The sequence below is a fragment of the Borostomias antarcticus genome, assembly GCF_949987555.1.
Source record: "Borostomias antarcticus genome assembly, chromosome: 32".
Classification (NCBI taxonomy): Eukaryota; Metazoa; Chordata; class Actinopteri; order Stomiiformes; family Stomiidae; genus Borostomias; species Borostomias antarcticus.
Genome location: NC_140265.1, coordinates 4587968 through 4602992, shown reverse-complemented (window position 1 = coordinate 4602992; position 15025 = coordinate 4587968). Strand labels below are relative to the sequence as shown.

At 42.7% G+C, this 15025-nt stretch overlaps 1 long non-coding RNA gene across 1 annotated transcript; it reads right to left on the bottom strand.

Moving 5' to 3' along the window:
- Positions 1–10142: 10142 nt before the first annotated feature.
- Positions 10143–11028, bottom strand: LOC311327447. Its single transcript, XR_014631123.1, has 3 exons — positions 10849–11028; positions 10461–10559; positions 10143–10326 (listed from the first exon to the last, which is right to left on the bottom strand). It is a non-coding gene; the product is annotated as an uncharacterized lncRNA (long non-coding RNA).
- Positions 11029–15025: the final 3997 nt, after the last annotated feature.

Sequence of the window (15025 nt, the reverse complement as noted above, 5' to 3'; positions counted from 1 at the left end):
AATGCAATTTGTTATGGAGTTAGATTGACTGGATTACATGACTGTGTGTGAGAGAGAGATTATATTTTTAATGCAAATCATGTAGCTTGAAAGACGTAATCCATCAACCTCCCTGATAAAAGCCTTACCAAGACTCCCCTTGGTATTCTCTTAGTAGGCCTATGATCAATGTATTGGCTTGTGGGTAGAGGCTAGCAATGGTCTACACTAGCCCAGGGGCAGGGGAGCATCACTAGCCTACTGATCCATAGCCAGGACTGGGATGTCCTCAGTGGAGGTCCCAAGTCAGTCTTCCAGTCATTCAGCCAGCCTGTCAGTAGATGTGCTCTACTTGTATTGATTTGTTCATACACTAGTATTCCAGCACGGGTTATGTTCTTGAATGCTTCTGGTGACTAGCAGTTCTCTTAGCAAACTAATTTAATCCCCATCACTGTTTTCAGATCCACATAGGGGAAACATATGGCTGAGAGAGGAGTGTGGAGGAAAATCAACAGTACCACACACACACACACACTTGCATAACCAACCAAGCAAGTTCTACCTTTCTATACCACAAATATAAGTTTGAGAACCTAGGATACATAGAGCCCGCCTAAGGGGGTTCTAATGTACTGACCTCCCGGCACAGGCCTGACCCTGCTGGCAAGCTGCCTTGGTCCTAGCCAAGGAACAAGCGTTTCAGCTTCTGCTCACCTGTATGCATCTTATACCATGCTGACTGGCCTGGACTAGTCACCACATCCACAGTCTAGCCAAGTTAGAGATACCCTTGTGCATTTCACAAAACAAGTGTCATACAATTAAGGTCATCATTTGTGCAGCATGTGTGCTGTAAGTGTAAAGACAAGATACAGATCATTTTCTCCAAGTTTTATTGAATAGCTTGTAGACCATACTGAAACACTGGGCTCACAGTTCAGTTGTACAAGGCGGACCTGGGAGACCATTCAGGACACCTTGTTTGGGTCGAGGCTCTGCTGGCCCAGGTGAACTATCAAACTGGATGTACTGACGCTGAGAATGGAGAGACACACACATGACACAGCTGGCCGACACTTCCTGCACTCTAAGAGGTTAGGGTTAGGGCTAGACTGAATGTAGGTTGGCATAAAATAATACATATTTATTTTTAAATGGATGGAAAGATGCTGCCCATGCCTAGATCTTTATGTCTATTCAGCATGTCTGTTCTCACCCACTGAGGTCCCATCACCAAACGTGAAGCCTCGGATACAATAATAAAACAGGGGCAGACAATGAAAGATAGAGAGAGACAGACAGACAGATAGATATGTAGACAGATGGGTTAAAAATTAGAACAGTTAGTGTTGTGATCAGACGGTTCAACCAAAATGTCACCTCAGTGTAGTGATGCAGACCGAATTATGAACACCTGCTCCTTGCTTAGAAGGAGGTTATCATCTGCCCTCTGAAACATTCAGGAACAGGGCCGTACGCAGGATTTTTGTAATACCGAGGTCATTTAGTTGTGGTGCTTCAATCTGGTGCACTTTGAGAGCAGAATTAAGAGGCTAGATCTATAAAGAACACACATCATATTGGATTAATATCATCTTTAAAGTCCCAGTTAACCAAAATCAGAGATTTGCTTGAAAACACATTCTATGTGTTAGTGATGCATTGCTGATAACATGTAAAAATGGGATGAACCATGTGTAGTACTGAATTGTGAAGTTAGACCAGTTTTGTGTTTTTGACCAGTTTTGATTTCTGGATTTTCTGGGCGGGCTTAAAACGGTACCGGATGACGTAGAGCGGTGTTCTTAGCAAATCTCCGCCCTAACACTATATAAAGCTAGAACGGATTTGAATCTTCGGTTCTCCTGCTCAATATTGAGTCTAGAATAAGCTAGTTTTAACCAACAGTATATAATTAGCTAGTTTTTCTTAGTTAGCAATGCCTATGCATAAAACTAAGCGAAAATGCATCCTTCCTGGATGCCAGCAGGAATGGGATGATAAGATCTCCTTCTTTCACTCCCGAGTAAAGCTGAAATGAGAAGCAAATGGTTAGCATTTTTGAAGAGCCATGGTGTTACAGAGGAGTCTGTCACCGCTAGCGCCCGCCTCTGCAGCAAACATTTCACTCCCGAAAGCTTCTGCAATTATAATATGAGGCTTTTGGGTTTCACGGACTCACGACTGGTCCTGGTGAATTCGGCAGAGCCAACCATCTCCCTCCCCGGCCTCCATTCTCCTCCTGTCGCATCAACCTTTGGTGCCGACACCGCTGCCTTGTGTGCTTATAGCTAATTAACGTTATAACGTTAGCTAGGTAACGTAAGCAATAGGAAAATACACTGCTACCTTAATCTACAAAATGTGTCTTGACATTTATGTGGTAATGTCAGTTATGATGAATTATATGTAATCTTAGTAGGAATTATAGCTAACATTAGCTATGTAGCTTGTTGCAGATGGGAGTGTGTATATAACCTTAGTCTAGCTAACATAGCTAGCAGCACCAACCAGGCGACCACCCACCAAATAACGTTACGGATGATATATTATGACTATAAGCGTTAACTATACAGAAACTGCCTGCCATATTTGTGGCACCTGATGTGCGTATGGGTTCACCGGTAATGGTTACAGTATATTTCTCCAGCGGGAGACCGGGAGGCGGGAGCGAGGGGAATGGTTAGGTAGACCAGCTGCAGCTGGAGAAAGACGCACCCTCTCCCAGTGAAGCGGTGCTCGGCGGCTACTGGCTGAACATTCCAGTTCTGTTGGATATGTTGCGGGAAAGTTGAAGCCGAGTGCTCGTTATTCTCACACATAACATTGCCAACGAGAGTGGATGAGTCTGTCCCGATTATCAACTCCGGTAGTGTACGCTTCTTCGCGCTATCAGCACTGTTCAAGCCAGTGACTAAAAGGTAAATTTTAAACAACTTTTTCCATTGATCCCAAGGGACGACAGGATCGCCTGTTAGGGATAGGAATGGGTCCGGAGGTGGCAGGGAGAAAATAGGGACAGACTCATACATTCCTCGTAGCCTGTTTTTGTATTTTGCATCTAAGGGCAGTAACACTGGCGCGTTGGTATAGAGTAGCTACAGTTTTACCTGTGTTGTTTGTCAGGAGGTAGGTTAGGAGGAAGCATCTGTGCGTTTGACTCATTAGACAAGTGTAATTTCAACTCCTCTCTGTTTTCACAAAGCTGTGCCTTCCTACCACAAAAGAGACGGCGTGCCAGTGTGACAATATGCAGACCAGAGAACGGTACTATTTGACAGGTTCTTCCCTCCACACCCCCTCCCCACGCAATTGGGTGTGGCTTCGGTGCCTTCAGCAGACACGCCCCCACAGTCTCAGACCAGAGAATGCTGCTGATTTTTAACCGATTTTGAAGCCTTATTTTATATACTTAGCGACATTTTTTATCACTCAGATTTGGCTGGGTGGTTAATGACATGTTTTCCTGTGGTGTGTGAAGCTCATAACAAAATTTGAACTGGGTTAACCTGGACTTTAAGTATACAGTACGATACAACCAGTAACCACTGGAGCCAGGTGACTGGCTGACTGCTGTTCCACGGTGTTTAAGCGAGCTAAAGAATATTCTTCTATAGTGAAAGAGTCGTATGTGCTCTTTGGACATTTATTTGAAGTAGCTTCTACAGTATTTGGCATTCCTGGGCAACTGGACATTTCTGTGAGTCACAACTGCTTCATATGCACTGATCTGTACACCAACTATAGCTATGTATTATAATAGTAGCACACCTAGGACAACAATGTGTGGCTACACCCAAGATAAGCCTGGTGACATATTGTTCAACTGGTGGACCAATTTGAAGTTGGTACAGTACCAGAGAGGAACAGTCCGATTTTCTAGCCTATTAAGCATGAGGGAATATATAACGTCACAGGTGTAGAAAAAATCCAGTGATTCTACTGAACCACTTGCTTTATTGTACATTTGAGATAGGGCATATGTTTATAGTCACAGTGCATTTCAAAGACATGTCTAACATTCCTATTAATAGCACTCCCATAATGCAAGAGCAGGTTCCTCATGTCAAATACTGTAGTCTAGTTTGTCCTGTCTTTAGCCCTATAGGCATTTGTTGTGTATGAGATCCTGCCGAAAGTCTGAGTGAACACGTTTGACAACATCTCATGTGTTTCGACTAATTATAATGTGCACTAGACTGAGCAAAGCTCACATATTTCTTAGAAAAACATGTTACACATATGTAGCAATTAATTTACATCAGCCTTTTGCTTGTGTGTGACAAGGTGCACAACACCCACCTGGAGCTGGGTCGGGGGATGTTCTGCATACATCTGGCAGCTGACACCTGGACAACTTTGCGGTAGGTCATTAATGTACATGGTGAATAACAGTGGCCCAAGTACAGACCCTTGTGGTACTCCCAGTCCCGTCTCCAAGGGCGGGCATTTGGGGGCCAGGCCCGCCCACTGAATCAGCTGGGCCCGCCCTGAACGAAACTCGAAAGACGTATCTCTGTGATGACGGAATGACCCCGGGCTATTCTGCATCTGATTGGCTTACCCTGATATACTTTAACCAATCGAACTAAAACCTGACCAATCTCAACCAAGGAAGGCACCATATTAGCCAATCCCAGGCAGAGTAGGGCAGATCATTCATTCCGTGCCGCGCGGCCATTTTTGGTAATGTTAACGACATACTAGTGCAAAAACTTGCATACATGGGATGAATTATTAGTGGAAGTCAGAAGATTCAGAAGTAGTGGCGATTGCTCCTTGGCTTACCCATACAAATCCAAATAAAACTTGATTTGTGCGCTTTCTTTCAGTGAAAGAAGGCACGAAAATTGACTTTCAGACTGTTTTTGACTTAAATGCGTCTTGTATTCTGCCATATCGCTTCATTTTCATCCGTGTTTAGCGTTTTGGTAGTGCTCCGTTGCCCCCTACATTCCTCATGAAAATACAGTCCACGTTACGGTCCGTTGACACCGGTCTTACTAGCTCGTTATTCACTTAACATTGTAGGCCAGGTAAAATGATGCAACAACTTGGCATGACTGTCCCGTCATTCACATCACCTATTGGTCAATCACGTTACCCACTTTAGCTATATAGCTACTGGCAGCATCAATGAACATTGAAAACTGAGATCTTGAGTAGACTATTTGTTGAAAATTGATTACAAAATGAAGTGGATTAAACGAGTTTGGGTTACGATATAAGGTAGGCCTTTTGTGATTAATTACCAGTTGTTATGGCTGTGCGTTTTGTTTTGCCTAGATTTAATCGGCACTCGAGAGCGTTAACTTTGCTTCCTGGAGCGGTGGGCTAAGGCCTAGTAGGCTAGTAGTAGCCTAAACACTGATTAGTGAGGGAGTAGGCTATTGAGTTGCCCTAAGGGGTTGTATTTTATCGTTCTGTCATTCCTCTTCGTGGTGCTTGGCCATTGTTGTCATATAATGGCTCTGTAGTTTATTTAGTGTGTCCCTAAAAGCTTGGTTGTTTCTGTATGTTTTTTACATATAAAATGCCACTGCTCAGCGCCCTTCTGGTGCTGTGAAACCTCCCATCAGGGCATGCTTTGAAAGCGCATCCCTCCCAAAATTGTCCTGACTTACCCGGTTCTAGGACCCACCAGACGCCAGGACTTAGTTTCCTTGATAAAAACATTTTAGTAATTACAGTCGTTTTTAACGTGTTTTAACTTTACCAAGACAATTATCCAACCAGGGTTTAGGTTCTCAGGTCACCCCACCTATCTGGAGAGGAGAGTTGGCTGGTTAAGTGACTCGTCAAATAAGGCTGAAGATGCTAGTTTCATAAGCTGCAATTTTCTCTTGGGGAAAACGTGTTTATTTGTTTGCACAACAGGGATGCCCTTTTGCATGTACAGTACTTTGAATCACTTATGATGGACTTGATACGTTTAGTGTTATTTTTATTTAAAAAGGTTTTACAAAAATGTTTTTGCATATTCTCCATATAACAGCAATCAACTTATTTTGACAGTTTTGATGAATTCAGAGCAGTGAGGAGACATTCCAAAGATATGGTAATGGTAAGGTAGACAGACAGACAGACAGACAGACAGACAGACAAACAGACAGACAGACAGACAGACAGACAGACAGACAGACAGACAGACAGACAGACAGATAGATAGATAGATAGATAAAGACTTATGTCAAAAACACACAGAGGTAGGTGTCGGTGAGAACTGGGGCTTAAAAGCACCCAAACAATTTGTGTGTGCCCCCCCTAACACATTGAATGCCCCCCCCTGGCATTTCATTCTGGAAACAGGTCTGGGTACTCCCTGTGGTGTACACACATAGGGAAAGGGTAGGGCCTATAAGTAAGGTGTGATGACAACTGAAATCACACTTGTTGTAATCGTCTTTCCCTTCCTTCTCTCTCTTCATAGTGTACTCTAAGTCTCCCTCCCACTCTCTTGTTGTTTCAGCATTCCCTTCGACCTCTGAACCTATTGGATATCTACTGCATCAAGACCTTTTTTGGCCCAGAGGTAGGCTACTGTATGTTTTATATTTGTAACACCTGATTATTAGTTTGATATAAGGAGCTGGTGGATTAACTGAACAGATCATTTTTTATTCTATTTTTAACCACCACGTTATATCCTCTGGACACCATTTTGATAGAACGACGGCTAGGCTATATGCGTTTTTGCGATCAAACCGTGTAGAAACAACCTCACAACTCGTGTTTTCTCCTGGCGAATAGACGCTAAGCCAATTGGCCGAAAGCCAATGTGCCAGCGAGCAGTTTGAAAAAGAAACATTTTGTTGTTCAATCAATGCAAGTTGGATCAACAAATGGAGATTGATTGGTTGATTTATTGGTTGATGTGTTTATTTTTTGCTCATTCAACAAACAGTACAATGCAACACAACATAAAATATCTCATAGCTTTAACCAAAAAAGGTAGGCTATAGGCTGAAGCTATGCTTATGAAGCCTACCCGTTATTACATCTAGCAGATTTAACTTCAAGTGCACTTACGCAAAGGCAACAATACCAACCGAACACAACAGTCAACAATTTGCCTCAGTAACAAACAACACTTACAGTACCTAACAGAAATCAATCAATTTGCATATATTTATCAACTCTTACTTCTGAGGAGCTTTTAAATCTCTGAAATGTCTCACAATTTTAATTCATCCTCTGTTATGTTCAGAGCCAGACCAATGTAACAGACCCAAAAGGCAGACGAGTGCACCGAGGGCGTTTACAATAATAGGGAGGGAAGTGCGGGATGATGTGTGCTGTGTCTTGGGGTTTTGTTTGTGTATGTAAACTATGTGTGTGCGTGCATGCAAATGTGTTGAGAATGTGCGTGTCGGCTGAGGCACCAAGTCCAAGGTGGGGTGTCCGAGAGCGAGGGGTCCGTGTCCGTTTATCCTGGGGGTCCATCTGGTGCGAGGGATCCATAGGGGTATCCGAGTGGCTCTCCGTGTCCGTAGCCAGGGAGGTCCGTCCGGGGGTAGCCTACACGAGAGGAGGCGGTAACACAAGGAGCGAGGGAGACACTGGGGCTGGGAAGCGCTGGGGCTGGGAGCGAGGTGACGCTGGAACGGGTGTAGTATATTTTTATACTGTATTATACTGTATTACATCAATACATTTGTATTACTCTCATGTAGTAATCAATTTACTAAGAATAATGAATAAACTTCACTTTAGGTAGAACTTTGTTAACTTAAGTAGTTTAACATCTAGATGACAACATATGTCCTGTTCTGAGTAAACATTCCTTTGTCCCTAAAGCCAATAAAGATAACACCTCAGGAGTCTACAGTTGTAACGTGATCTTAGGAGGACACAGGAAGAACCCTTTATTGCCCCCATGTCCGGAGGGGGGCAGAGCTCAGTGACCTGTTGACCAATTACAAGACTAGTTGATCAGATCTGTGTTAATGTACATCCCTTGTATGCAAATTTGTTTGTCATGTGATACTTGGCCTGAAGCCAAGATATAAGCTCGCCACCTCGTAAAAGAACCTTAGTACTGCCGAAGATTTGACCTGTGAGGCGTGCTCAATAAATTGTTGATTTGACCGCATTTTTCTCCTGAAGTACTTTTGACCCAAAAGTTAAGAACTGAAAGATACCACACGGGAGACATGGCGGGAGGGTGCTTGGAGAGGGAAAAACAAACAACGGGGATAAGGTGGGAAACAACAGGAGGCGAGCTAGAGGTTTGGTTCGGGAGGCTTGTCAGAGCCATTACCACAAGGGTCAGTACGTCGAAGCACTGAGAGACGGTCTGGGAGAGCTTGATGGTGATGGGACACACCTGGTGCGGCAAACAGCTCGTCTCCGCAGGGCGCGGCGCTGAACGCTGAACCACAACATCCTCAAGATTGTTGCATAAATTCACCGCTTTATTGTACATTTGAGGTAGGGCATATGTTTATAGTCACAGTGCATTTCAAAGACACGTCTAACATTCCTATTCAATAGCACTCCCATAATGCAAGAGCAGGTTCCTCATGTCAAATACTGTAGTCTTGTTTGTCCTGTCTTTAGCCCTATAGGCATTTGTTGTGTCTGAGATACATCCTGCCGAAAGTCTGAGTGAACACGTTTGACAACATCTCATGTGACTGAGCAAAGCTCACATATTTCTTAGAAAAACATGTTACACATATGTATCAATTAATTTAAATGGTTATCAGGTCAGCCTTTTGCTTGTGTGTGACAAGGTGCACATGAGGTTTATAATCCACCTTAAAGGGAGAACGGAGAACGCCGAACCACAACATCCTCAAGATTTTTACATAAATTCACCCCATTTATAGGCCTAGAGATAGATGTAGCCTATATTTAGCCTAATATTAGTTCTAATCCTTACTTTTTTAAACATTCATAGGCCTATTCCTTTAAGTTCATATTTGAAAACTTTTTTTCCAACATGTTTACATTTTTTTCCGGCAATACGTGATGTAGACCGGGGCACAACCTAACACTTTTAGGTTTTAGTTTAATAAAAAATATAATACAAATATATATTCAATCTATTTCATCCACAAACAAGAGGCATGTATCTGCTATGATTACAGACCATCCTTACAGATCTATGACTTTCATACACTTTATGAGTTCAACCGAAAGTAGCAGAAGGTCAATGTTAAAACTTGCCCCGTGGGTGGGGCACATTTTAACAGCTATGGGGCACATTATAACTTCATATAAAAATGGCAGAAATTATCACATGATTACAAAACAAGAGAATGTTTGTTTTTAAACTATTTCTATTATTCTGTTATTCTATTTAACATTTGCTTTTGGCCATATGTGACCGCCGCTGGTAATTTGGTCCTCAACTAGGCATTTTCATTTTTCAGTTTTTTACAGATTATGAAAGTGCAGATTGTAAGCTTTCAAATGAGGTCTCATACATTGAATTCTGAACATATTTGAAGAAGATATGCTTATTTGAATGCTAGTACTGCCAAATCAACTTAGCTGAGAAATCTCCCTCCAAAGTTCTCCAACATTTCCACACCTCTGACTGCCAGGTAATGGGCGTGAACAATAGCCTGGTAACCCCTCCCCCAGCCACTCCCCCACTGGACGATCTGTCATTATCTGTCAGAGTGGCTGTCAACTTGGGGTATTACCTGAGAGTGGCTGCCAAGTGAGGTGCTCTCTCACTATTGACCCCACACTCTGAGTCAGTATTAATCTTGTGTTGTGAATGCAGTTAAGAACAATATAAGATGAAGTTCAAATTTAACGTTCTTTATTGTCACATACATAATTTAAAGTACAAGCATAAGTAGTTAAGTGTACAAAAAAAGGCAACTGTCTAAGTGTTAAAGTGTACAGTCAGTTGTCTGTTTTATAGACAAGGTGCATAGTGTTCATTGTGATCAAGTGTACAACAAAGTAATAACAGTCCCCAGCTCAATACTAAAGGTAATAACAACAGTACTCAGCTCAGTATTCAATATTCTAACAATGCAGTCTGTGCAAGTGTGGGCAAGTCTGTGCAAGAGAACAAGCAACGCTTCAGTATACAAACAGGAAAACAGGAAAGGCTGTGGCCTTTCTCCTGCAGTGCTGTCCGTCCTGATGATCTGCAGTGAATCTACAAGCGGACAGTCTTGTTCTGAGCTGCTGTGGAGTTTGGCGGGGGACATGTGACGTCTCGTCCCTCATCAGAACAGAACTCTCTGATCTTGTCAAAGAGATACGTCTGTCTGGCCATGTCCAGTCCGGGTGGGGCTTGCACAAGAAGACCTTCTCTCGGGGGCCGGTGCATCACGGTGTTCTCTGGCCACAACCATGCCAGGTCTCTCAGTATCAAAACTGCAATAGAATAGAAGGAAGAAAGTACATTAAACTATTGCCCACAGTACTGGCACTCCATATAGATAAAATAGTACCAGAATGTGTGGATTAAATAGACTAGATAATGCATGATAGGATGAACGTATTCTCACCTGTTGTGCAAAATCAAAGCTGTAGTGCATAGTGATCTTCTTGCTGGCTGGTATGAAGGGGCCAAGGGAGAGCTGCAAATCCTCACCTTTTTGCTCATCCTGTAACCAAAACAAAAAACAAAGGTGTCAGACTACCATAGCTCTCATGCTCTCTCATTCTGTTTCTCTCTATAATATAGCTACCTAGCTCAATATTAGCTCCCACGCTGGCTAGTTTAGGAACAAAGGGCTAGCTCAGCTAACTAGCATGTTAGCTAACGTTAGCTAGCTAGCCTTTGTTAGTTTGTTATGCTAGCTAGACTTAGTCACTTGTTTAGAAAGGAGCTTCTGCTAAACGACTAACGTTAATGTAATGTAAACAGCACAGATAGTATAAAGATCAGCTTACCCCAAAGCAAAGCAGAATGCTTGGCGGTGGTGTGAATCTGGTACCTCGTTCGACGCAACTCTGCGCTTGGTAGCAACTGGCTTTGCTGATACAGTCATCTCTGTATCACAGGACATCAAGAATAAACTCCGTGTACGAACGAGTCCTGCTCTGCTGGAGTTTTAGCTGCTCTTAAAACTATTTCCATGTCCTGGATGCCATCCCCGTCTTCTCTTTAGCAAAAGCTGTAGCATCCTTGGTAAACTTGGGACTGAATGCCGGCGTGTTGTTTGGGAAAGGTGGGGGCGGAGAACCCGGAAGCAATAGCCGGAAGCAATAGCCAATGAAACCAGATCATGCTAATCGATCTCCCGCCCCCAAACCCGGCTCGAAATCAGCTAAAAACGAGCTTAGTTTGCAGACTAATTAAACGTATTTCGTGAACCTAAAACTGTTGTCTGTTATAGTAAGTAGGTACTTCACAACTTCAACTTTGGTAATACACCAAAAAACAAAAAACGAAAAAAAACGTTTTTTTATGTATTTTGCCCCCTAGCGCATTTCGGGGTTTGCCGAGTTGCGGACCAAATCACCAGCCGCTGTCACATATGATATCAAATATTTGGAACAAACAACAATACAATTAAAATCCACCTTTTTGATAGAACGACGGCTAGGCAATAGCCTAAGAGTTACTTTGTCTCCTTTGCGATCAGTGTAGAAACAATCTCACCCTGTTTTCTCCTGGAAAATAGACACTAAGCCAATTTTTTAAACATACATAGGCTATTCCTTTAAGTTCATATTTGCAAACTTTTTTTCCAACATGTTTACAGTTTTATTCGACAACACGTTGTTATGTAGGCTACTTTATACATTAGGCTATCTGTAAAATATTGTAGGCCTAATCTACTAAATCGTGATGGCTGTATTATATTTCGCCCCCTCCTTGCGGTGGCTGTTAAAGAATTTCAACTGATCACCCATGTGTTCACTCCAAGATAGTTTTTCTGTTATCTTACTCAATTGATGTTCCTGTTTTCTCTGAGTTTATTGTTTTACAATGTTTGTGGAAAGCAGAAGTTAACTCCATTTCCACAGCCTAATCTGTTTAGCCAGACCAACTGGCACAACAAACTCCATTTCCACAGCCTAATCTGTTTAGCCAGACCAACTGGCACAACAAACTCCATTTCCACAGCCTAATCTGTTTAGCCAGACCAACTGGCACAACGAACTCCATTTCCACAGCCTAATCTGTTTAGCCAGACCAACTGGCACAACGAACTCCATTTCCACAACCTAATCTGTTTAGCCAGACCAACTGGCACAACGACTCACAACCGACTATCACGACACTACCCCTTTAAAAGGGCTCTCCCTTCTTATTATCGGGGCTCTGACCTATGGAATCACTTCCTGTGTGAGAGACCGCTTGCAAACGTATTTGAGAATAAAGTTATTGTCTTTGTTTTTAACCAGCTTGAATCAACCACTCGCGTGCTCTTATTCTTAATCCAAGTATTAAGAAATTATATCGATACGGCCCTGATAGGCCTACGGCGGGGCATATGAACTGCATGAGGGGGGACAATTAGGCTATTACATATATTTGATAATACTATATTATATTATATTTGTGCAGCACTGGCGTATACTAATTATACTGGGCTTTCTCGTTCTCCCTCTGACGATAGTAGGTTGAACTTTTCTGTGTCGAAAAGGACTTTTTACACATTGCGGTAGATCCTCAAAGTTAGGGCAAGGGTAGAGCCTATAAGTAATAAGTAATCCCTGAGTGTAATGATGGTCAGCATGGGCTGGAGAGCAAAGGTCAGCTCAACTCCCAAATGAAATCACACTTGCGTAACCGCTATGTCATTAGATGCTCTTTAAGGGTCCCTTCCTTCTCTCTCTTCATAGTATGCTCAAGTCTCCCTCTGTCTCAGTCCCACTCTCACACTATGTTTCAGCATTGACATTGAGCCCTTGGACCTCTGCAGCTATTGGATACCTACTGCATCATATCTTGAAGACCTTTTTTGGCCCAGAGGTATGTTTTATATTTCTAACACCTGCACCTGATTATTAGTTTGATATAAGGAGCTGGTGGATTAACTCAGTAGATCATTATTTTATTTTATTTTTAACCAGCACTTTATATCCTCTGGACACCTAGGGGGATAATTTTGATCCTTATGTTAGTGTAGCCTATGCGATGTATCCCCACTCGTTCAATCTGACGAACAAGCCCACTTGTTCAATCTGACGTTTTTCTCTGGTAAAATGTCTGCTATGTGGAAAGCTGCACAGCAGGTTATACCGCTGCTAAAAGGTGCTAATCCTATTGAGCTAGATAATTACCGTGAGTAAAGAATAGAAGTCGGCACACAGTCTTAATGCTCCCAGGCACCCAGTAGGAGCATTAAGACAGTGTATGGACTGCTATTCTTTACTCATGTCATGTTTTATGTCGAGCACCTGTAACTATCCGTTCGAATGTGCGTGCATCGTCACCCTATCACATCTAGTTAACTACCGCCCAATTTCAACACCATGTCTAGCCAAGATTCTCAAATCCTTAGTTAATTTTCAGTTATGGCTTTCTTGAAGGCATTTCATATTATTCAACCTCAACAATCAGGGTTCAGACCAGGACATACGGTCAGTGACAGAAACAACACAAAACTTGTAATTGTTATAAGGGCGGCATTGAAAAAGAGAGCCTGCTCTCAATTGTCTCCCCTGAATAAATAAAGATTTCAATTCAACTCCAAAAATTGTATTTTATCAACATTACATCACTATAGTTATGTATGTTCTGGCGGCATGTAGACTGTGATTGATGTATAATAACTATAGACGGATGCTTGAGGAATGTATACCTGTGGTGAGAAGATGGAACCTCAAAGCTCTATAGCTTAAAGTCCAGGTTAACCCAGTTCAAATTTTTGTTATGAGCTTCACACACCACAGGAAAACATGTCATTAACCACCCAGCCAAATCTGAGTGATAAAAAATGTCGCTAAGTATATAAAATAAGGCTTCAAAATCGGTTAAAAATCAGCAGCATTCTCTGGTCTGAGACTGTGGGGGCGTGTCTGCTGAAGGCACCGAAGCCACACCCAATTGCGTGGGGAGGGGGTGTGGAGGGAAGAACCTGTCAAATAGTACCGTTCTCTGATCTGCATATTGTCACACTGGCACGCCGTCTCTTTTGTGGTAGGAAGGCACAGCTTTGTGAAAACAGAGAGGAGTTGAAATTACACTTGTCTAATGAGTCAAACGCACAGATGCTTCCTCCTAACCTACCTCCTGACAAACAACACAGGTAAAACTATAGCTACTCTATACCAACGCGCCAGTGTTACTGCCCTTAGATGCAAAATACAAAAACAGGCAACGAGGAATGTATGAGTCTGTCCCTATTTTCTCCCTGCCACCTCCGGACCCATTCCTATCCCTAACAGGCGATCCTGTCGTCCCTTGGGATCAATGGAAAAAGTTGTTTAAAATGTACCTTTTAGTCACTGGCTTGAACAGCGCTGATAGCGCGAAGAAGCGTACACTACCGGAGTTGTTAATCGGGACAGACTCATCCACTCTCTTTGGCAATGTTATGTGTGAGAATAACGAGCACTCGGCTTCAACTTTCCCGCAACATATCCAACAGAACTGGAATGTTCAGCCAGTAGCCGCCGAGCACCGCTTCACTGGGAGATGGTGCGTCTTTCTCCAGCTGGAGCTGGTCTACCTAACCATCCCCCTCGCTCCCGCCTCCCGGTCTCCCGCTGGAGAAATATACTGTAACCATTACCGGTGAACCCATACGCACATCAGGTGCCACAAATATGGCAGGCAGTTTCTGTATAGTTAACGCTTATAGTCATAATATATCATCCGTAACGTTATTTGGTGGGTGGTCGCCTGGTCGGTGCTGCTAGCTATGTTAGCTAGACTAAGGTTATATACACACTCCCATTTGCAACAAGCTACATAGATAATGTTAGCTATAATTCCTCCTAAGATTACATATAATTAATCATAGCTGACATTACCACATAAATGTCAAGACACATTTTGTAGATTAACGTAGCAGTGTATTTTCCTATTGCTTACGTTACCTAGCTAACGTTATAACGTAATTAGCTATAAGCACACAAGGCAGCGGTGTCGGCACCAAAGGTTGATGCGACA